We start from the raw sequence: 22,620 nt of genomic DNA on the forward strand, positions 1-22,620 counted from the left end.
CTATCCAGTTTTCCCAGCACCACTTATTGAAGAGACTGTCTTTTCTCCATTGTATATTTTTGCCGCCTTTGTCAAAAATAAGATGACCATATGTGCATGGGTTTATGTCTGGGCTTTCTATCCTGTACCATTGATCTATATTTCTGTTTTTGTGCCAGTACCATACTGTCTTGATGACTGTAGATTTGCAGAATAGTCTGAAGTCAGGGAGCCTGATTCCTCCAGCTCCGTTTTTCTTTCTCAAGATTGCTTTGGCTATTCGGAGTCTTTTGTGTTTCCATACAAATCGTGAACTTTTTTGTTCTAGTTCTGTGAAAAATGCCTTTGGTAGTTTGATAGGGATTTAATTGAATCTGTAGATTGCTTTGGGTAGTATAGGCATTTTCACAATCCAAGAACATGGTATATCTCTCCATCTGTTTGTATGGTCTTTGATTTCTTTCATCAGTGTGTTATAGTTTTCTGCATACAGGTCTTTTGTCTTCCGAGGCAGGTTTTTCCTAGGTATTTTATTCCTTTTGTTGAAGTGGTAAATGGGGCTGTTTCCTTAACTTCTCTTTCAGATTTTTCATTGTTAGTGTATAGGAATGCAAGAGATTTCTGTGCATTAATTTGGTATCCTGCTACTTTACCAACTTCATTGATTAGCTCTAGTGGTTTTCTGGTGGCATCTTTAGGATTTTCTATGTATAGTATCATGTCATCTGCAAACAGTGACAGTTTTACTTTTCTTTTCCAATTTGGATTCCTTTTATTTCCTTTTCTTCTCTGATTGCCATGGCTAAAACTTCCAAAACTATGTTAAATAATAGTGGTGAGAGTGGGCACTGTTGTCTTGTTCCTGATCTTAGAGGAAATGCTTTCAGTTTCTCACCATTGAGAATAATGTTGTCTGTGGGTTTCTCATATATAGCTTTTATTATGTCGAGGTAGGTTCCCTCTATGCCCACCTTCTGGAGAGTTTTTACCATAAATGGGTGTTGAATTTTGTCAAAAGCTTTTTCTGCATCTATTGAGATTATCATATGGCTTTTATCCTTCACTTTGTTAGTATGGTGTATCACATTGATTTATTTGCATATATTGAAGAAACCTTGCATTCCTGAAATAAACTCCACTTGATCATGATGTATGATCCTTTTAATGTTCTGTTGGGTTCTGTTTGCTAGTATTTTGTTGAGGATTTTTGCATCTATATTCATCCATGATATTGGCCAGTAGTTTTCTTTCTTTGTGACATCTTTGTCTGGTTTTGGTATCAGGGTGATGGTGGCCTTGTAGAATGAGTTTTGGAGTGTTCCTCCCTCTGCTATATTTTGGAAGAGTGTGAGAAGGATAGGTGTTAGCTCTTCTCTGAATGTTTGATAGAATTCGTCTGTGAAGCCATCTGGCCCTGGGCTTTTGAGTGTTGGAAGATTTTTAATCACAGTTTCAATTTCAATACTTGTGATTGGTTTCATATTTTGTATTTCTTCCTCCTTCAGTCTTGGAAGATTGAACTTTTCTGAGAATTTGTCCATTTCTTCCAGGTTGTCCATTTTATTGGCATATAGTTGCTTGTATTAATCTCTCATGATCCTTTGTATTTGTGCAGCATCAGTTGTTACTTCTCCTTTTTCATTTCTAATTCTGTTGGTTTGAGTCTTCTCCCTTTTTTTCCTTTCCATTAGCTAGAATTGATAAACCATTCTAGCTAATGGTTTATCAATTTTGTTGATCTTCTCAAAGAACCAGCTTTTAGTTTTATTGATTTTTGTTATTGTTTCCTTCATTTCTTTTTCATTTATTTCTTATCTGATCTTTATGATTTCTTTCCTTCTGCTAACTTTGGGGGGGTTTTTTTGTTGTTGTTGTTCTTCTTCTTCTTTCTTTAATTGCTTTAAGTGTAAGGTTAGGTTGTTTATTTGAGATTTTTCTTGTTTCTTGAGGTAGGATTGTATTGCTCTAAACTTCCCTCTTAGAACTGCTTTTGCTGCATCCCATAGGTTTTGGGTTGTCATGTTTACTTTGCATTTGTTTCTAGGTATTTTTTGATTTCCTCTTTGATTTCTTCAGTGATCTCTTGTTTAGTAGCATATTGTTTAGCCTCCATGCGCTTGTATTTTCACAGTTTTTTTTCTTGTAATTGATATCTAGCCTCAGAGCGTTGTGGTTAGAAAAGATGCTTGATACGATTTCAATTTTCTTAAATTTACCGAGGCTTGATTTGTGACCCAAGATATTGTCTATCCTGGAGAATGTTCCATGTTCACTTGAGAATAAAATGTATTATGTTGCTTTTGGATGGAATGTCCTACAAATGTCATTTAAGTCAATCTGGTCTACTGTGTCATTTAAAGCTCGTGTTTCCTTATTTATTTTCTGTTTGGATGAGCTGCCCATTGGTGTAAGTGGGGTGCTAAAATCCCCTACTATTATGTGTTACTCTCGATTTCCCCTTTTATGGCTGTTAGCATTTGCCTTATGTATTGAGGTGCTATGTTGGGTGCATAGATGTTTACAATTGTTATATCTTCTTGGATTGATCCCTTGATCATTATGTAGTGTCCTTCTTTGTCTCTTGTAATAGTTTTTATTTTAAAGTCTATTTTGTCTGATATGAGAATTGCTACTCCAACTTTCTTTTTATTTCCAATTCCATGGAATATCTTTTTCCATCCCCTCACTTTCAGTCTGTATGTGTCTCTAGGTATGAAGTGGTCTCTTGTAGACAACGTATATATGGGTCTTGTTTGTGTATCCATTCAGCCAGTCTGTGTCTTTTGGTTGGAGCATTTGATCCATTTGCATTTAAGGTAGTTATCAATATGTATGTTCCTATTACCATTTTCTTAATTGTTTTGGATTTGTTATTGTAGGTCTTTTCCTTCTCTTGTGTTTCCTGCCTAGAGAAGTTCTTTTAGCATTTGTTGTAAAGCTGGTTTGGTGGTGCTGAATTCTCTTGGCTTCTGCTTGTCTTTAAAGGTTTTAATTTCTCCATCGAATCTGAATGAGATCCTTGCTGGCTAGAGTAATCTTGGTTTTAGGTTTTTCCCTTTCATCACTTTAAATATGTCCTGCCACTCCCTTCTGGCCTGTAGAGTTTATCCTGAAAGATCAGCTGTTAACCTTATGGGGATTCGCTTGTATGTTATTTGTTACTTTCCCCTTGCTCCTTTTAATACTTTTTCTTTGTGTTTAATTTTTGTTACTTTGATTAGTATGTCTCAGCCTGTTTCTCCTTGGGTTTGTCCTGTATGGGACTCTCTGCGCTTCAGGACTTGACTATTTTCTTTCCCATATTAGGGCAGTTTTCAACTATAATCTCTTCAAATATTTTCTCAGTCCCTTTTTTTTTTTCTATTCTTCTGGGACCTCTGTAATTTGGATGTTGGTTCATTTAATGTTGTCCCAGAGGTCTCTGAGACTGTCCTCAGTTCTTTTCATTCTTTTTTTCTTTTTTCTCCTCTGTGGCCATTATTTCCACCATTTTATCTTCCAGCTCACTTATCCTTTCTTCTGCCTCAGTTATTCTGCTATTGATTCCTTCTAGAGTATTTTTAATTTCAGTTATTGCATTGTTCATTGCTGTTTGTTTGCTCTTTATTTCTTCTAGGTTCTTGTTAAATGTTTCTTGTATTTTGTGTATTCTTTTTCCAAGATTTTGGATCATCTTTACTCTCATTAGTCTGAATTCTTTTTCAGGTAGTTTGCCTATTTCCTCTTCATTTATTTGGTCTTGTGGGTTTTTATCTTCCTCTTTTGCCTGCAAGATATTTCTCTGTCTTCTCAGTTTGTCTAATTTACAGTATTTGAGGTTTCCTTTCCCTAGGCTGCAGCATCATAGTTCCTCTTGCTTCTGTTCTCTGCTCCTGGTGGTGAGGTTGGTCCAGTGTCTTGCATATGCTTCCTGATGGGAGGGACTGGTGCCTGCGTTCTTGTGGGTGGAGCTGAGTCTTTTCCTTCTGATGAGCAGGGCCATGTTAGGTGGTGTGTTTTGGGGTGTCTGTGAGCTTGGTATGACTGTAGTTCGTCTGTGTGCTGATGGGTGGGTTTGTGTTCCTGTCTGGTTTGTTTTTTGGTATGAGGCCTCCAGTGCTGGGAGCTGTGGCAGTTGGGTGGAGCCAGGTCCTGGGTTCAGATAGAGGCCTCCGTGAGAGCTCTCAGTGATTAATCTTCCCTGGGACCAGGAATTCTCTATTGGTCCAGCATTCTGGACTTGGTGCTCCCACCCCAGAGCCTCAGGCCCGACTCTCATTTGAGGAACCAAGACCACAAGTCGCTCTTCCCAGCAATAAAGGGGATTAAAAAAAAAAAACACCTAACTAAACCCCAGGCAAATGGTAAAAAGTAAAATCAAACAAACAAAAACAGAAACAAGGAAATGCATGCACACACACAAAAGAAACAAAACCAGAACTAAATGAAACAAAAAGCAAGAGAACAAGCAAACAAAAGAACCCAAGAACAAAATCAAACAATTAAAAAAAAACTGACAAAAACACAAAACCAAAATACAAAACCAAAGCAGAGTGCCAACTGAAGAATGAAGAAAAGAAACAAAACAAACGGACAAAAATGATTAAAAAAAGAAGAAAGGAAAAAAAGGGGAAAGAAGACAGAACAACAGAAAAGCAATGCAGAAATAGAAATATTAAAAAAAATAGAAAATATATTAAAGAAAAAAAAGACAAACAAAACACCAGAGAAATGGTAAAAACAAAATCAAACAAACAGAAACAAGGATACACACACAAAAGAAACAAAAACAGAACCAAATAAAACAAAAAGCAAGGGAACAACCAGACAAATAGAAGAACTCAAAAATGAAATCAAACAATTAGGATCAAAACTAACAAAAACACAAAACCTAAAAACTAAACCAAAGCAAGGAAAAAGAACAAACCGATAAAAATGATTTAAAAATAACAATAAAATAAAATAAAAAGGGAAAAAACACAGGACAACAGAAAAGCAATGTAGAAATGGAAATATTTTAAAAATTAAAAATATATTAAAGAAGAAGAAAAACTAAGGGAAAAGAACACAGAACAGAAAACAAATTAAAAATAGAAATATATATATATATATATATATAAATAAAAAATGTTATAAAACACGAAGACCCAAAAGAGTAAAAGAACAAAAAAAACTAAAACAAGAAAAACAAACCAAAGAAGAAAGAAAAAACAAAAACAAGCCAAAACCAACAAAAGAATGAATCAAAGCATAATAAAATTAATAGCAATAATTATGTTCCCCTGGGGTCTGAGCTGTAAGTGTCCTTGCACATGCCATGAGCCACAGCGCACCTCTGCCTCCCCAAGAGGCCATCCTCTGCCTCTTGGCTGATCTCTGGACCTGCTGTGGGCCCTGTGGGGACAGCTTAGACTCTCATCTGGCCCAGTTCCTGCGTGTGCTTTTTTCCAAAGTCCACAGCTGCCAGAGCTATACTGTTTTCATTTGTAGGAACATTCATTGTCTGCTCAGATATTCCATAGACACAGGGTCTACCTAGCTGATCGCAGGGATTTAATCTGCAGCTTGTACAGTTGATGGAAAGATTTTCGATCTTCTTCCTTAGTCCTCATCCCTGGGGTTCAGCTTTGATATTATCCCCACCTCTGCATGTGGTCCACCCACAGGTGTCTGGTCCTGAGGCTGCCTTGGAGCTCTTGGGTCTGCCTCAGTGAGGATAGGGCACAGAGGTGAGATGACTCCTTGGATCAAGGGAGCCCCAGAGGCGCCAAATGTGCAGGGAAGCCGGTGGCCTCGGGCACAAGAAATATGGCCCTAGTGAGGGCCTTTTCTGGCACCCAGCATAAGGCACGTGAGGGCCAGCCCTGGCTGGGCTTTTTCTGGTGCCTGGCAGCAGACATGCAAGGGATTTATTTATTTATTTATTTTTGCGGTACGCAGGCCTGTCACTGTTGTGGCCTCTCCCGTTGCGGAGCACAGGCTCTGGACGCGCAGGCTCAGCGGCCATGGCTCACGGGCCTAGCCGCTCCGCAGCACATGGGTTCTTCCCGGACTGGGGCATGAACCCGTGTCCCCTGCATTGGCAGGTGGACTCAACCACTGCGCCACCAGGGAAGCCTGGGCCTTTTTTTAATTGCCCTGCAACCAGCGTGTGAGGGCCAGCCCTGAGGGGAATTCTTTTATTGTCTGTCAGCAGACACTGACATGTGGGGAGAGAGAGGCTTCAATAGTGGCTCCTCCCACTGCGTGTGACTCAGCAGTAGCACCTGCTTCCATGGCAGTCCAGTCTACCTCTGTAGGCATTCCCTGCTGCAGATTTCCTCCCTCCCATCCCCTCGGTCTTCTCCCCACAACCAGTAGCAGTTCTCGCTCCAGGCCTATTCTCCAATCCCCACGTTCCAGATCCCAGCCGCTTAAACACCTGTGAACACACGTCCCAGTCCAGGACTCATAAGGCCGTGGTACTGACCATCCGTGTATTTCTCACTCTGTCCCATTTGCCACAGATCAGTGACTTCACCCTCTTCAGACACCCTCAAATGCTTCCCTTCTGTCGTAATTGATTTCCCTGTCAGAGGGGGGGTTTCCCCATCAGAGAGGGGGTTTCTCCGAATTCGGGAATCTCTCCTCTGCTTCAGCTCCCCTGCCCCAGGGTGCAGGTGCCGTCCCGCTTCCTCTTCTCCTCCTTCTCCCTTTTTTTTTTTCGTCCTACCCAGTTATGCAGGGATCTTTATGGTCCTTTCTGGTGTCCAAGGTCTTCTGCTAGTGTTCAGCAGTGTTGTGTGAGAATTGTTGCATCTATAGATGTACACCTGATGCATCCGTAGAGAGAGATGAACTCCACGTCCTCCTACTCCTCCGCCATCTTGCCCATCCCTCTTCTTTGTTTGTGGCCTTTCTTTCTCCCTCCCTTCCTCCCTTCCTTCCTCCCTCCTTTCTTCCTTTCCTTCTTTCTTTTTTGTACTCATGTTGTTATTTCATATTGATGCATTTCAAGCCAAATGGGGGAACTATAGCGATCATCTAACATAACTTAACATTTTTGATCTTGTACAAGGGCATCATTTTCTTTCCTCTGTCTCATTACTCATTTCGAAGTAACCAAATTTCTTGTTCAGTTTGCTTCTTTAATAGTTCAAGAATTAGCAAAATATATTTCTCTACACACATATACGTATAATTTTTTGGAATGAAAATATACAATAGTTTCAAATACTTGTGAAAATTAGAAATCATAGGACAGAAAAAATGCTGGGAATATGTAAAGTAATTTGGGGGCCTTGACTTATAATTAATTTTTGGTAAAGGGGATTTTTGCAAAGGTGAAGAATTTTACTGGTATAGGGTAATGTTGCCTATGGAAAAGGAATTGTGTTGGATGATCAGACCTAATGACAATGATTAATACATTAAACGGTTGAAAGACAGCTAACTTATAATGAAAATTATTGTTGTCTGTTTGTTTGGAAGGAGAAATGTACAATATTCAGGAGATTTAAAAAGATAATTTTGCAGAACACATTGTAGCTCCATGAAGTTCTAACTCCTATTCACTTAGTGGTTTTAGAAACAATACTAGGTTGGATTCACCACATTTGAGGAAGAGGGGACCTCCAGTTTGCAAATATAGGAACTAGAGTTTTTTCCTATTACCCAAGGATGATTTGCCATAAGAAAGACAGCTCATTCTAAATTGACAGGAGTTTTCCTGTCTGCAAATATGTGCACTCTTACTGCAGGTGGGCCAAGTGGGCAGCCAGTGTAAAATCAAAGTTTTGCCTGGACAGTACAGAAGCAGAACAAAGGGATTTAGGGATCTTTAAAAGTCTCTCAGAGCTGAGGTAACATGAAGCACTCCTTCCCACCACAGGGACAACCTGTCAAGGAGACACAGGGCTTCAGTTCATCAACCAAGACCCTTTCCCTGCATGGAGATTGTTTCTTGCTTCTTTTTTTCAAGACTCAGTCTTCCCTGGGTAGCAATATATAGCATCTACTCACATATAAAACCATTTGCAATTGAATTTATGTTGCTCCAGTCTGAAAGCATCATGCTTCCTGTATCTGATCAGGCTGCAGTTCCCTTTGGTTATAGAGGTTCATATGAGGGTCTGGTACCAAGAAACTTTAATATTGTCCATTTCCTCAACCCTTACATTGTCAGGTCACTTAGATTGTGCATGTGCTTTACTAATTAAGCTTGCAGAGAACACATTTTTTTCTCTCAGTTTTGAAGATATTTCACTTTAGGGCCACCAATAGTTCTTTGCTGTTTTGCTCTCTTCATGTGAGAAAATGCACTTTACTGTCTATTCCAATATATAACAGGTTTAATTTGACTACACTCTTACCAAAACCTTGACACATTATTCACTTTTCATAAAACAAAGAAAACTAATTTATTTAAATAACTATAGTTATGTTTTTGTAAAGAAGATTTATATTTAAATCTATATTGTTTAATTAATAGCCCTCTCCATTTTTTAGAAAAAGACATTTTGATATGGGCTTACCCAAGCATCTAATATCTGTGTATGATTTTTTTTTATTTGTTATTTTCTTATTTATTTATTTATATTTATTTATGGCTGTGTTGGGTCTTCGTTTCTGTGTGTGGGCTTTCTCTAGTTCTGGCAAGCAGGGGCCACTCTTCATCGCGGTGTGCGGGCCTCTCACTATCGCGACCTCTATTGTTGCGGAGCACAGGCTTCAGACACACAGGCTCAGTAATTGTGGCTCACGGGCCCAGTTGCTCTGCGGCATGTGGGATCTTCCCAGACCAGGGCTCGAACCCATGTCCCCTGCATTTGCAGGCAGATTCTCAACCACTGTGCCACCAGGGAAGCCCTGTGTATGATTTTTAGTCATCTATTCATCCTTATCCATAATAGAACATTCTCAGTCCAAGAAAACTATACTACCAGTTGTCAGAAAAGATCAATCAGTTATACCCAGGATGAACAATTCATGCAATGGAGAGCAGTTGGCCAAATGCTGTGTGCTTCAGATGGGTAGCTATTTCAAGAGAAAATACTCTCTAGTTCCTGGCCTCTCAAAAATTTTTTCTAGGCTAATATTGCAGGAGACAAGAAAGCTAGACAAAACAAATCAATGTTTTGCCAAGATGTGACTGAATATAACAAAAGATAGCAAATGAACAGGATTGAAAGCATAAAATACATTCAATCCAGTTAGAATTGATTTATCTTCAAAATAGAATCAGCAGCTAGATGATAGATATACCACTTTTGTTGTATTCCTCTGGCATTAGACAAGCCTCTACAACCCAGGATGCCAATTCACTGATACAAATGGAAAGAATTTGCTCTTTTGTAATGAAAGATCTGTAACCATGATCAGTATTGTGAGAAAAGATGGAGTATAACTGGCCTGCTGCGTGTGGGGGGCGGGGGCAGTGGTTACAGCAGGATATTGACCCCAGATCTCTATGTGGAATCCTTGGCCCTGGCATAAGTCTTGAGGCCCCCTGTTGCCCTTTTAGTCTAATACCCAGACCAGAGTTTCCCAAACTTAGTGTCCCGTGGAACACTATTAAGCAAGAAAAAACATGAAAAATAATGTTCAGGGCTCAAATAAGCTTGAGAAACTATTAAACAAAGGTAAGGAGACTTCCTTAAGTTTTCCAAAAGCATTAAGATGCTATTGTATATTGTAAATATTAAAAGCTGATATATTATGCTGGCTTTCATTTTAGACACATTTAACTCTGGAATTCCCATTAATATCTATGTAAAAATGCAGTGGAACAGAGTTCAGAACTTTAGCTTAGAGTAAACTCTGGACTCTTTAGGCCCTTTACCCAAATCTCACCCCTTATCTTAGCCTTTGAGATTGCGCCACTCAGGAGGCAAGCGGCATAGCATAACCATGCTCAGTTGCCCACTCCGAGGCTTTCCAGGCCTACCAGTAAGAGGAAGTCCCTGACCTATCCTACTGCATGACACAGTGGTAGGAAACCCTTCATAAGTGGAGCCAAGAGACTATGATCCTCAAATGAGAAATGGGCTCTTCATATTGAATCTCTCCCTCAGAAGTGTTGTGGTGCTTGACCTTGACCCATACCACCACTACCCCCCACCCCAATCCTCCATTTCTCTACTGGAAGAGAGCAGAGGTGAGATAGAGAGTTTTTCACATCCCATGTGGTCATAAGGCCATTCCTACAAAGGTATTCATTCATAGATACTGGATTACAACTCTCTGTATTGTCTATCCAAACCATTGCACAATGTAAACCTTCCAATTTACAGAGAGCTTTTAATGATATTTTATTTAATTTTTTTAAAGGGACCCAAAACTAAGGCATGGAGAGGAACTTTGTGAAATGAGTATAGTCTAGCTGAAACACAGACAAATGTCCCATTGGCATCAGGAATCATCTAATGTCTCACAAAGAATGCCCTCTGGCATGCAATGTTCAAACTTTCTATAGATTGGCAGAAAAAATAATATTGTGACTCTGCTGTGCCAGATGTGCCTGGAATCAAGGGTCCTGGTCACATAGGTCTTCAATTTCAATAGTCTCCTAAGGAGATAAAAGAGAGCAGCAACTGAACACTAAGTTTTATTCTTTATTCAGCTTGGTGGGTCACAAGAAATGCTTCTTTCTGGATAATTTTTTCTTAGAAAGTAATAAGATCTATAATGTGAAGCAGACTGGAAGAGTAAGACGTACACCCATTATGGAATCAAACAGACCAAGGATTGGATACTAGTTCTGCTACTTCCTAACTGATTACCTTGAATAACTTTATTAATCTGCCTCAGCTTCAGTTTGCTCATCTATAACATGAGGATAAAAATATCTAACTCAAATGATTAATCTTGTAATGTTCCTGGCTCATAATAGGTATTCTATAAGTTAGATGTCTTCTAGACTAAAATGAAAACAAAGTAAATAAGCAAATAACAAAAGCAGAAGAACACTGAAAAAGAGCTATCAATTTTGTGTCTATGATGGTTGTTACCAGACTGTAAAATTCTTTTACCTAATTTGAAAATAGGTCATATCATAACTCCTGTTTGACAAAGTGTAGCATTTTTATGATTTGAAATGAGCTATGTCTCTTACGGTCAGATCTAGCATTGACTAGAGTACAATTAATCACTCCAGCTGGTGGACCGGAGCCTTACTCAGTCTACCTTCAGGAAGTTTTTGTAAGACAAAGAATTCACCATTTGGGAAATAAAGTTTGGATTTATTTAAATTTTATTTTAAAGCTAGCCTTGAAAACAAAGTCCTGTACTATCTCGCAAATAAGATAAGAAACTGATGAGATGATATTGTAAAATTTGATTGAAATAATAGAATCAAACATCCAATAGTTAGTTTAAATGCCTGTGTTAATTGTTCTTTGAACACCTCCACTTATAATTTTAGTACAGAAGACTCCTTAAGCTCATTCTGGCCTGGACTGCACTTTTAATATGGCTCAGAGATCATTAACCTGGCACACCCAACTAAGCTTTCATGAAAAGTAATGGTGGAGACCTACATGTTAAAGATGAAACACAACCAGGCTTTTCCAAAGTAGATGCATTTCCCTGGGGATACTTAAAGAGAATTGGAAAGTGCTTTGGGGGTATCCTATATCGAATAAGTATTTGTTAGAAAACATATTAGCTGGGAAGTATAACAGCAGAATAAGTGTCAGGGTACAGGTATAATCTGTCAGTTTGGGTAGAAAAATAGAACCACTATAAGTATCACTGGAATGAGAAAATTAATAGAGGAATTAGGTTTACACAATGTGGCAGGCTGGAGGATTGGAACACAGTCACTGACGACTTCAGCCTATAGCACTAGAGAGGGTGGAGAAGTTGGAGCTCACACAGGAATCTGAGAAACCACTGCTTCTGGCCACTATGACCCACAGAAATATCTGTAGAAAGCCACCCATGCCTTTTGAGAATATGGCTTCCTCTTCACTTTTGCCTTCAAAACATCACAGTTTCTCTCATTAGCAGCCTCTGAGCTAGAACCACACAGGGAAAGGGTTTAGGGAAATGTAGTTTCCAGCCTTGGAAGGGAGTAATGATGGTGCTGAGTCAGTAAGAGACAACCCAGCTCACCTGGTTACAATTTGTGCTGAGATGTCCTGCCTCTCCCAGGGAAGCAGTGAGAGTTGCACAGAATGTATGGAAAGATGTCAGTCCCTTAGTATCGCTATGGTACTATGATAAAAAAATGAAGCAAAATGACTTAAGCAAAAAACTAAATCAAGAAAAAGAGAAATAAAGCATTTATTGAGTACCGTTTGTATGACAGGCATTAGGTGACTCACAACTGTTATCTTGTTTACTCTCACAACATAGATTGTTGCTTTATTTTTTCATTTTACAAACCATGCAACTTCATTTTAAAGGTGAAACAAATGTTTCATGAGTCATTTAACTCGTAGATGATGACGTAAATTGAACCTTGGTTTAGGTCTAAACACAGTGCTATTTCTACCACACCATAAAACATCCCATGAAGAGGATGAAATTTTTTATTTATTTATTTTTCTTTTTTTGCGGTACACGGGCCTCTCACTGCTGTGGCCTCTGCCGTTGCGGAGCACAGGCTCCGGACGCACAGGCTCAGTGGCCATGGCTCACGGGCCCAGCCGCTCCGCGGCATGTGGGATCTTCCTGGACCGGGGCACGAACCCGTGTCCCCTGCATCGGCCGGCAGACTCTCAACCACTGCGCCACCAGGGAAGCCCGAGACATCACTTTTTGATGGAGAGATTTTTGCCAGATTGGAGCTCATGTTCTAAATGCATGCAAGAACACAAGGAAAATTATATTAGGAAAATAACCATAAAACTTCAAATGTATTATCTAGAAGATTTAAGCAAGGAGGAATTCCTAATCATGTTGGTCTCTGTGGAGCTAACCAATTGTGCTACTGATTTTCTTGTTTGGTAACCATTACATTTTGAAAACCCAGTTATTAGTCCCAGGATGTCTGCACAAAGTGAAAACACAAAATATTTAGCTATGATAACCTAAGGAGAATATCAGTTGATTTTTGCCAATTAACTAAGCTTTATAATTGAGAAATGTAATGAAAATGATTTATTTCAAGGCTTCATGAAGAAAATATAAACTAAAAAATATTCTTATAATTATAGACATCTCAAATGGGAAAAAAATTGGTCCATCAAAGATGTTAATATTCCTAATTCCAGAAGCCCCATCCCTGACTCATCTGCCCCCTAATGCCTGGGATAAGTTTCTACCACCTAGGAACCATCAAAAACCAGAACTATGGGGGCTTCCCTGGTGGCGCAGTGGTTGAGAGTCTGCCTGCCGTTGCAGGGGACACGGGTTCGTGCCCCGGTCCGGGAAGATCCCACATGCCATGGAGCGGCTGGGCCCGTGAGCCATGGCCGCTGAGCCTGCGCGTCCGGAGCCTGTGCTCCGCAACAGGAGAGGCCACAACAGTGAGAAGCCCGCGTACAGCAAAAAAAAAAAAAAAAAAAAAAAAACCAGAACTATGTTGCTGGTAAAGTCTTCTCAGTGGTGATTTGCTTTATGCTCATTGTCGCTGTGCTCCCTCAATTCCTAAAGAATCTGTCATTTTAATCATTTAACCTGAATTTCAGACATCTGCTACCCTTTTTTTGTCACTTGATTTTCTGTACCCATCTCATCTGCCTTTTGATATTCTTCATCTTTCTTGCCACTCTTAACACATGCTTCAGATTCAGTCACCTGACAGCCTGTTCTACCTGGAGTCCCTTGTGGTTTCTCAAACTCACTCAATTGTCTTACCTATTACAGTCATGTGGAAGTTTACACCTTGTCTTAGTAAACTTCGGACTCACAATTCCTTGATTGAAGAATCAACTATTGAGGAAGATTAGTTAACCAGTCTTACCCCAGACCTCTATTTCTCCATGTTTAATGTGGGAGTTTTCCTGTCTTTCTCCTAAGGTAGCTTTGAGAATTCAGTGAGATGACATGTGAAAAGTACCCAGTGCCTATACATGTATAGCACCTCTTGCTTAGCAAGAACTCAAGCACTGAAGCTAGTTTTCCTCCATTTTGTCACTGCTACAGTGCTTTGAAATACTTATGTAAATTTTGGAAAATTTTTTGTTTCATGTAATATTTCATCTGCTCTTCCAAAAATGAATCCAACATTAAATAAATTTTTTAAATCTCCAGGGTAAGAATTATATGTTCTCTTCATTTGAAAGCTTCATTGCCTATCACCAGGCTGGGTATGACAGTAGGTGTCCAATAAATAATTACTGAAGTGAATTAAAGTGAATGAGGAGCTTGAAGGGTTTCGATGACACTTGTCAGGCTGCCTGTGCCATGTAATTCCTGATAGAATGTCTTCCATGAATTAATGATTCAGAACACCAGGTGGTCAGCCACAAGCTTCCTAAAAAGGGAAAAGAGTGGGAGGAGAGGAGGATTTTAGCACGAAAGCTTTAAGGTTTACCACAGAGAATTCAAAATCCTCCTCTCTCACTTCCCAAACGAGGCAGCTGGTGTCACAGCTTTATTCCAACTGTTAGGGACAGTGGCAGCAATGTTCTGGGTTGTGAGGTGGGTTGGTACTGGACTCCATCTCACTCCCACACTGCTTCCAGATTCTAATGATCTCAAAGATTCATTTACACTTAGATTGACTTTGATAGGTAAAATATTTGTACATCTCCAGTTATTTTTAAAATCAGAGTGAATGAAAAACTTGGCACAAATACAGCAACTTGGAAGAAAAATTTTACTAGTATCAAGAGTCCCCTTTATTTGGGGACTTTATTTATGGGTCCAAAAACCATACCCTTTTGGAGTCCTGAGGGTCATATAAGAGCAGAGACCAGCTTGGCTTAAGAACCTTGTAAAACTTTATTGAACTCATGCCTGCCCTGGTATTAAGAACAAAGCCATGGCTCCCTCAAGTCTAGCTCCAAAGAATACATTTTTTGACCAAGGCTTGTTTAAACATGCACATGTGTGCGCGCGCGCACACACACACACACACACACACTTTTCTCATTGGAAAATTGAATACTATTCTTATGTATAAGCATCACCTCTCATCATAGCAACCCATGGTCCAAGAAGATGAACTTAAAGAGACAGCCAGGGCAACTGCCACCCCCAAGTTACTTAATTTGACTCTGCAGATATTATTTCAGCTTTTGGAGGGCTCTTGGTATGTTATGATGTATAGCATCTGTCCATAAACATGAACATGTTTTCAAATAGATTGTACTCAACTTCACATCTCAGCTTATATCCTGTTCTATATCTAGCAGAAGTAGATCAGACAGATACAATGATTACACAAATCCTACACATTAACCTGATAAAGGGAGAATATAAAATGTGATCCTGTTATAAGAGAATGTGCGATTATCACTAGTTGGTCCTACTTAATAATTAAGAAATTATAAAATGGAGTACAATGGGGAAAAATGCACTGACATATATTTGAATCCAGACCCCCACCACCTAAGTGGAAGGTCCAAAGGGCACTCCATATGGATCTAAAATAGAAATGGTACCTGCATCCATGTAGCTTCTTCTTGTCTAATGGGAAACAGACACTAATTATGTCATTAAAAATAAAGTTGTTACATATTTTTATAGTTCTGTAAAGAAATAAAATAGATGCTCTGACATAATGATGATGGGAGACATTTTAAATAGGATGGTCAGGAAGATGACATTAAGTTGAGACCTGAAGTTTTCAGCCATGAGAAAGGCAGTGTGGCATGGAAGAGAAAATTACTGGTAAAGGAAAGAAAAACAAAAGACCCCTGGGTTGAAATACAGAGTGAAATTGATTTTACCATCTAAACGTTTCTTAAATCTGTGCTTTTCTTTCCATCCCCACAACCCTGACTTCTTTCTAGACCACCATTATCTTTTGCCTGAGTTATCCAAATATCTCTAAAGTGGCATCTCTGATTCTGGGTTTCTCCCCATCCCATCCATCCTCCACATTGTAGCCAAAATGATTCTTTTGGAACAGATTGGATCATGTTACTCCCAGGCTTAAAACTTTCAAGAGCATACCTTCACTCTGGAACTGAGACCAAACTCCACCCTGGGTTTGTAAGGCTCTGCAGGAACTCGCTCCAGCATTTTTCACTCACCTTGCCCTTTTCCACTAACCACCTTCTATTCTAGACTTCAACCGTATTGAACTTATTTTATTTATTCACACATACTATTCTCTTTCACCTTGTAGCCTTTGTCAAGGCTGTACCTTCTGCCTGAAACATTCCTCCATCCACCCTGCCCCTCTTTATTTGATTAAATCGTTTACTTCCTTCAGGTCTCACCTAAGACATTATTTCATTGAGGAAGACTTCCTTGACTCCTCCAAGTTTGAGCAGGTGCTCTTCTTAGGTAATCTTATATCACTCTTCTTCCCCTTTTATTCACTACCCTGTGTTGTAATTTCCTGTTTACTGTCTGGATCTCTACACTATAAATTCCACAAGCAGGGACTTTTCTTTCCCTGCTATATATCTTGAAGCTCTAGAACAGGTCCTGACATACAGTGAGTGCTCAGTAAAAACATATTAATCAATGAATATATGAATGAATACATGCATAAATGAATGAATAAATAAACCAAAAATGTTTATGAGTGGGTGATGAAAAATACAGATTTTCTGTTTGAAGTTCTTCATATTCTAAATTTTCTACAGCAAACTTGTATTACTGTTCTACTAAGGAAAGAATATTTGCTTTAGATGGCTCATCAAGTACTAATGTGGAGATGGCTAAGACTTCTCAGATTATCCTGGGATTTTAGGCTGATCTGAGTCTAGGAGCAAGCACAAAATTCAAGTTCCTGAGAATGTGCACTGTTTGGTGCAGGGATTCAGTGCTGAAATGAATGAGGCTGAGGTGAGAGAATCCAAGGGGGAGGTAGCATTTAGGAAGAGACCTAACCCAAAGCCAGGACAGGCCATCCAAATGAATCAGCCAGACAGATTCCTAGAAATCCATAGAAGGAGACCTGATATGAAGGAGTTAAGTGGGAGAAGAAACCTGGAAAACATTTCTGAAGCAAAGAAAGTATCACAGTAATTCTCTTTTTATGGGGAATATACATCCTCAGTGAGAGTGGAGAGAAAACTTTTAATGCTATTGACAGCAGAAGGATCATTTTATGGTCCAAAGACCACTGGAGTGCTTGCCATGAAATCAGTATTTTAGGCTACTCGCTTTTTGTGTGACCCCAAGAGAGAAACTTATCATCTGGGTCTTGGTTTCTTCCTTTGTAAAACTAAAGGATTAGCCTAGCTGATCTCTTCAGGTTTTTTTCTCTTTTTCAGTTAAAACATTCTGTGTTCTTTCATTCTGGGCTGAATTCCCAAGACATTTAACAAAATAAATTTGTTTTGAAGAGATATAGGAGGGAAGTGATTCACCTGTATTTATTTCTGAAGCACAGGGTGAATTTTCTATCAGATAACACCTTGACACATTCTTGATAGTTTCTGAATAAACTTCCTTTATGTGTGATGAAACATACCAAATTTAAATTGACTCTTATCTAAAAGCTGTAGGCATCTGACACATTCCCCCCGCCATAGAAAATATTAGAAGGATTTCATTTAGTGCTAATGCTTGGTGCTAGAAATAACTTGAAAGTCAAACACAAGTCATTTATTTTATGACACATTTTTAACAACTTGAGAGAAAATTTGTTTAGAAGCTGTGTCAGTGCTATGAAAAGAGGCAAAGTAATGTAGAAGAATATTGAAATTCTCTCAATAGAACATTAGAGAAAACCACATCTAAAAGTATGTTCTAGATATATTCTACATTAGCTCTTTTTTTAACATCTTTATTGGAGTATAATTGCTTTACAATGGTGTGTTAGTTTCTGCTGTATAACAAGTGAATCAGCTATACATATACATATATCCCCATATCTCCTCCCTCTTGCGTCTCCTTCCCACCCTCCCTATCCCATCCCTCTAGGTGGTCACAAAGCATGGAGCTGATCTCCCTGTGCTACTACATTAGCTCTTTACTTCCAAACTCCATTGGTTCCTGAACCAATCCCATTATGAGGTTTCCCTAGGTCCATCTTGGCTGGAGGCAGGAGAGAGAGGTTAGATCTTTAGTTCCACCTTAAGATTGTCTTGCTCTGACATTGGTGACCTGGAGACATCTGTGCCAGCACTTGGCATTTTAAAATCTGCTTTAACCTGGGTTTACAATATTCAAGTCTCCCTCCCTGGAATTTCCCTGACTGATATCCCTACCCTGGGATTCTTTCTTGACTGTAATTTTCAGGATCACAAAGACAGATTATGCACAGATTACCTTCAGTAATGGTTTGGTTTATGGAAGGAGTTCTCCCCATAGGGTAGCATGGACAGCAAAGTTACACTGTACCCAGAGCATGCAAGACTGAGAACTACAACAGCCATCACGCGTACCAGAACATAACCGGGCACTGTTCAAAACAACTACTCTTTTTCCTCCTCTTATTTCTTTTTCTATTAACTTTACACTAACAAGAAAAGGTGATATGATTATGCCAGGTTGTTGCGACCTAACTTGAGTCTCAGAGGCACCTGACCTGTCTTGTGTTCAGACATGAACATACTTTCAGGTAAGGTACCAAAATCTGGCCAGTCAGCTAGAGCCTGGGTAGCAAGATTGATTTCAATTGACCTATGGACCCGGTCATATCATGTGAGCCAAAAGAGAATTTGGGGGTCTCTTACCTCAAAATGGAGCAATGTAAATGAGCAAGTACTTTGGGGTTTATTAACTTTCTGACTGATTAGACTGAGATGAATAGGAAGTACAGTTTGTAAACAAAGGTGCCACGAAGCCACTATGGATTTCTGCACACTCATCCATCTGCTGCAGGAGCCACTTGTAGCAGATATAGAACCTCAGGGGATGTAAAAGCCTTGCATGCTGACTCCACTCTGATATATTTAGAATACCTGTAAGATCAGGTCAATTATATCTGTTCTGCAAAGAAGTCTCACCAATGATAAGCAACTGTGAAATTATGCCTATAAGTTTTAAAGTATGATGTACTCTGTAGGAAATTATAGGAAAGTGACATCCCATTTAAATCTAAATTATAAGCAAAAAATACACATTTCACTCTCTGCCAGTGAAGTATGGAAGCCCTTTAACTAGAGGCATATCCAAGGCTTCCTAAATTCTCTCTCTAAAGAATAAAATGCCAGCTCCACAAGGTTGAGCCTGGCCTCCCACTAAAACCGCTCATTCCAGTGGTAAACCTATCACGTGAGTTTGGGTGGAAGTGTTGGAGAAAGAGTGAGAAAAGATGTTAATGATCTGTATATAATCTTCTAGTTATATATTTTGTGATTATTTGTATATTTAATTTTTTCATTTTGTATTGTGTTTCCTATTTACTAAATTTTTTTAGAATCTTCTTTTCACCTTTCTGTTAGATTTATCAAGGTTTGTTTTTCCTCCTTTTGTCTTAAAACCATTTGGGAAGTTATCCATGTTATTTCTGTTATTATAGTGGTGATCCTTAAATTTTTAATACATAAACTTCACTTAACAATGTCTTAATTTTGTCTACAATTCTACCTTTCTCCTTTAAAGGGACCTTAAACTGCTGTAAATATGATCATCCCTCTCTGTCCTAAAAAACTATTATTGTTGATTATTTTGTATTTAAATTTTTAAATATTACTTCTTTTTTAGACTATTTGGATTTACTCATATCTTTCTCAATTACTTTACTTATCATTACTTTTTGCATCCAACTCCTTCATTCTTGGCTCATTATTTCTTCCTGTAATGTATCTTATTTATTATCTCTTTCACTAAGTACATGCGAGTAGTAAAATCTCTCAGTATATCTGAAAATATCTTTAATTTACACTTTTTTTTTTTTTTTTTTGGTACGCGGGCCTCTCACTGTTGTGGCCTCTCCCATTGCGGAGCACAGGCTCCGGACGCGCAGGCTCAGCGGCCATGGCTCATGGGCCCAGCCGCTCCGCAGCATGTGGGATCTTCCCGGACCGGGGCACAAACCCATGTCCCCTGCATCGGCAGGCGGACTCTCAACCACTGCACCACCAGGGAAGCCCTACACTCATTCTTGAACAACAGTTCAACATCCCATAGAGCTCTACATTAATCACTATTTTGGCTCAGCAGTTTAAAAATATTCCATTATCTTCACACCTCTGTGCTGTGATGAGAAGTCTGTTGTGAGATCTAATTATCTTTCTTTATATATACTGTTGTCCTCTATTTCCTTTGATTATATCCTCTCTGTCTACACCATAGTGTGTCTACATCTATACACAGCTTTATTTTTATATCTAAGGAGACAGGAAGTCTGTCTGGCTAAAATGTAATATTGGGGACTAATTTCCTTTAATTCACAAGGATTACCTCAATGTCATCCTCAATGTTTTCACTAGGTCTGCCTTTAACCACTACCACTCATTTCTTTACAGTACAGGGTCTACACTATAGCTATGGTAATCGTTTAAAATATAAATCTGATTATGTCACTTTCCTGCTTAAAATATTAAAGACTTTCCTGTGTTCCTAGAATAAAGACCAAAATTCTAAACAAGATCTAAAAGGCCCTCCCTAAGTGATCTCTCCAGACATCCTGGACCTTTTTCCCCTTTGCCCTCTGACTTTCAGACACACTGACTTCCTGACACATTGACTTCTTTTTTGTTTTTCCACACTTTTGCCCAGTTAACTTCCAGTCATTCTTGAGATCTCATTTCCGTATTATTCTTCAGATGAAATCTTCTCTGTCCCCTTGGAATATATCAGATCTTTCTAAGACATGCTCTTATAACCATCTGCTTTGTTTCAAAGAGTAATAGGACTATAAATATATGACCATATATGATTGTCTGTATTGTCTGTTTGAGGGCAGGAATCTCTCTCTTTTGTTCAACATTACTGCCCTAGCACACAACATAATTCCTGCCACTTAGAGGTTATTTTTAAAGGCTAAAAATAAAGCAATACTTTTTAACTACCAGTATGATCTTATTTATTTCTCCTACATGCATGGAAGGTATCTATTGCTTATTAACCTAAGAGAATTGCTTATTAAGACTCAGCAGACCTAGTATATCATTTCTACCAACAGTTAAGCCCTGCTAAACTGGCAAATTGTATTACATGGAACTATGTTTTTAACGTAGCTAAGCATCATTTTTTCATCCTAAAAATAGGTGAAGATCAAAAGCATGATACTTTGCTTTGAAAAATACTTTGGAAATATATATATTGGTGTTTGTTTTTGCCAAAAAGTCATATGATTAAAAGTTAACCATACACATATACATGATAGTAAATATGCTTCAAAAAGGAAAAAAAAAAAACCCTACTGTTGGGAATCATGAGCTCAGCTAAGCAGGAAGCTGCCATCTGGAGAAATGATTTTCACACTCTGATGACTGAAGTGACCTTATATCACCAAGTGTGACATGCCTCCTTCATTCCTTTTCTAACTAAATGCAATTTTCTTTGAAGGAGCTTTTTATTAAAGATATAATTGTACTGATATAATCCTAAATATAGCCTGACAGAAGGAAGAAGAAGGGAAGGTAGTTTTAATACCACCCTTACAAAATAAAGTGTTACCAGCCAAAGACTTGGTTTATCATTAGTCCTTACTTAAATGCTGACTTTTCCCCTTAGTTTACACTTCTATAAAAATTATAATTTGAAATCTCTAGTTCACTTATTTAAAAACAGAAAGAAATGAATGGCAATCTTCAGTTTTCCACCGAACAAACATTAGTGATTCCCCACTTCCACCAATGCTGTGCCCAAGGCTGCACATATGGAAAATAAAATTGATTTCTTTGTTTCTTCTTCTTCTTCTTCCTTTTTTAATGAGCATTGCTGGTGGCATGACCAACAACTTGGACTGCTCTTATCAAATCACCACAGTAAATATCCACAGCAATCATAATAGAATAACTAAGTCGAGTTTGTCCAAGGTAACAACTTCAAGGGACATATAGAATTGGATGTGTGTGTGTCTGTGTGTGCACATAAGATATATATACTGAATATACACACACTATATGTACATATACACATTTATATGTGTACAATATATACATGTGTATAAATGTACATATGTGTATATGTGTGAGATATATACTGTATGTGTATGTATATGTATATATGACATTTGCCTCAAAGTATCTTTTTTTTTATAACATGTATGTGTCAGTTAGGATTTGCATTCAGCTGCTGTATTAGAAATTCAGAATAACAGTGGCATACACATGATAGAAGTTCATTTTTCTCTTGTGTAAAAGAAGTACAGAGGTAGGTGGTCTGGGGCTGTACGGCAGCTCCAACAGTCACCAGGGCCCCCTATTTTATCTACCTTCTGCTCTAGCAATCTTAGCTTGTGTTTCCATTTTTAATTTTCCTCATTGACCTAGATTTCTGCTTGAGGTCCAACCACCCCAACTGAGCTACAGACTAGAAGCAGGAAAAAGGGAGGGCGATGTGAGCTTCCTGCAAGCCCCACCTAAAGACTTTCCTTTAATTCTCCTGTATGCTAGGAGGCTGGGAAATGTCATTTGTCAGCAGGACACTTTCCTCAGGGTTCTGTAAGGAAGGAGAAAACCAAGTAGGCATCTAGCAGTCTCTGCCACAACGTGC

At 38.8% G+C, this 22,620-nt stretch overlaps 1 protein-coding gene across 1 annotated transcript in view; it reads left to right on the top strand.

Annotated features, from left to right (window-relative positions):
* The window catches only part of TRHR (thyrotropin releasing hormone receptor), a 562,879-nt gene that overhangs the window by 349,419 nt on the left and 190,840 nt on the right, over positions 1-22,620 (top strand). The window lies entirely within an intron of this gene.

This window comes from Tursiops truncatus, chromosome 17, assembly GCF_011762595.2.
Source record: "Tursiops truncatus isolate mTurTru1 chromosome 17, mTurTru1.mat.Y, whole genome shotgun sequence".
Taxonomy (NCBI): Eukaryota; Metazoa; Chordata; class Mammalia; order Artiodactyla; family Delphinidae; genus Tursiops; species Tursiops truncatus.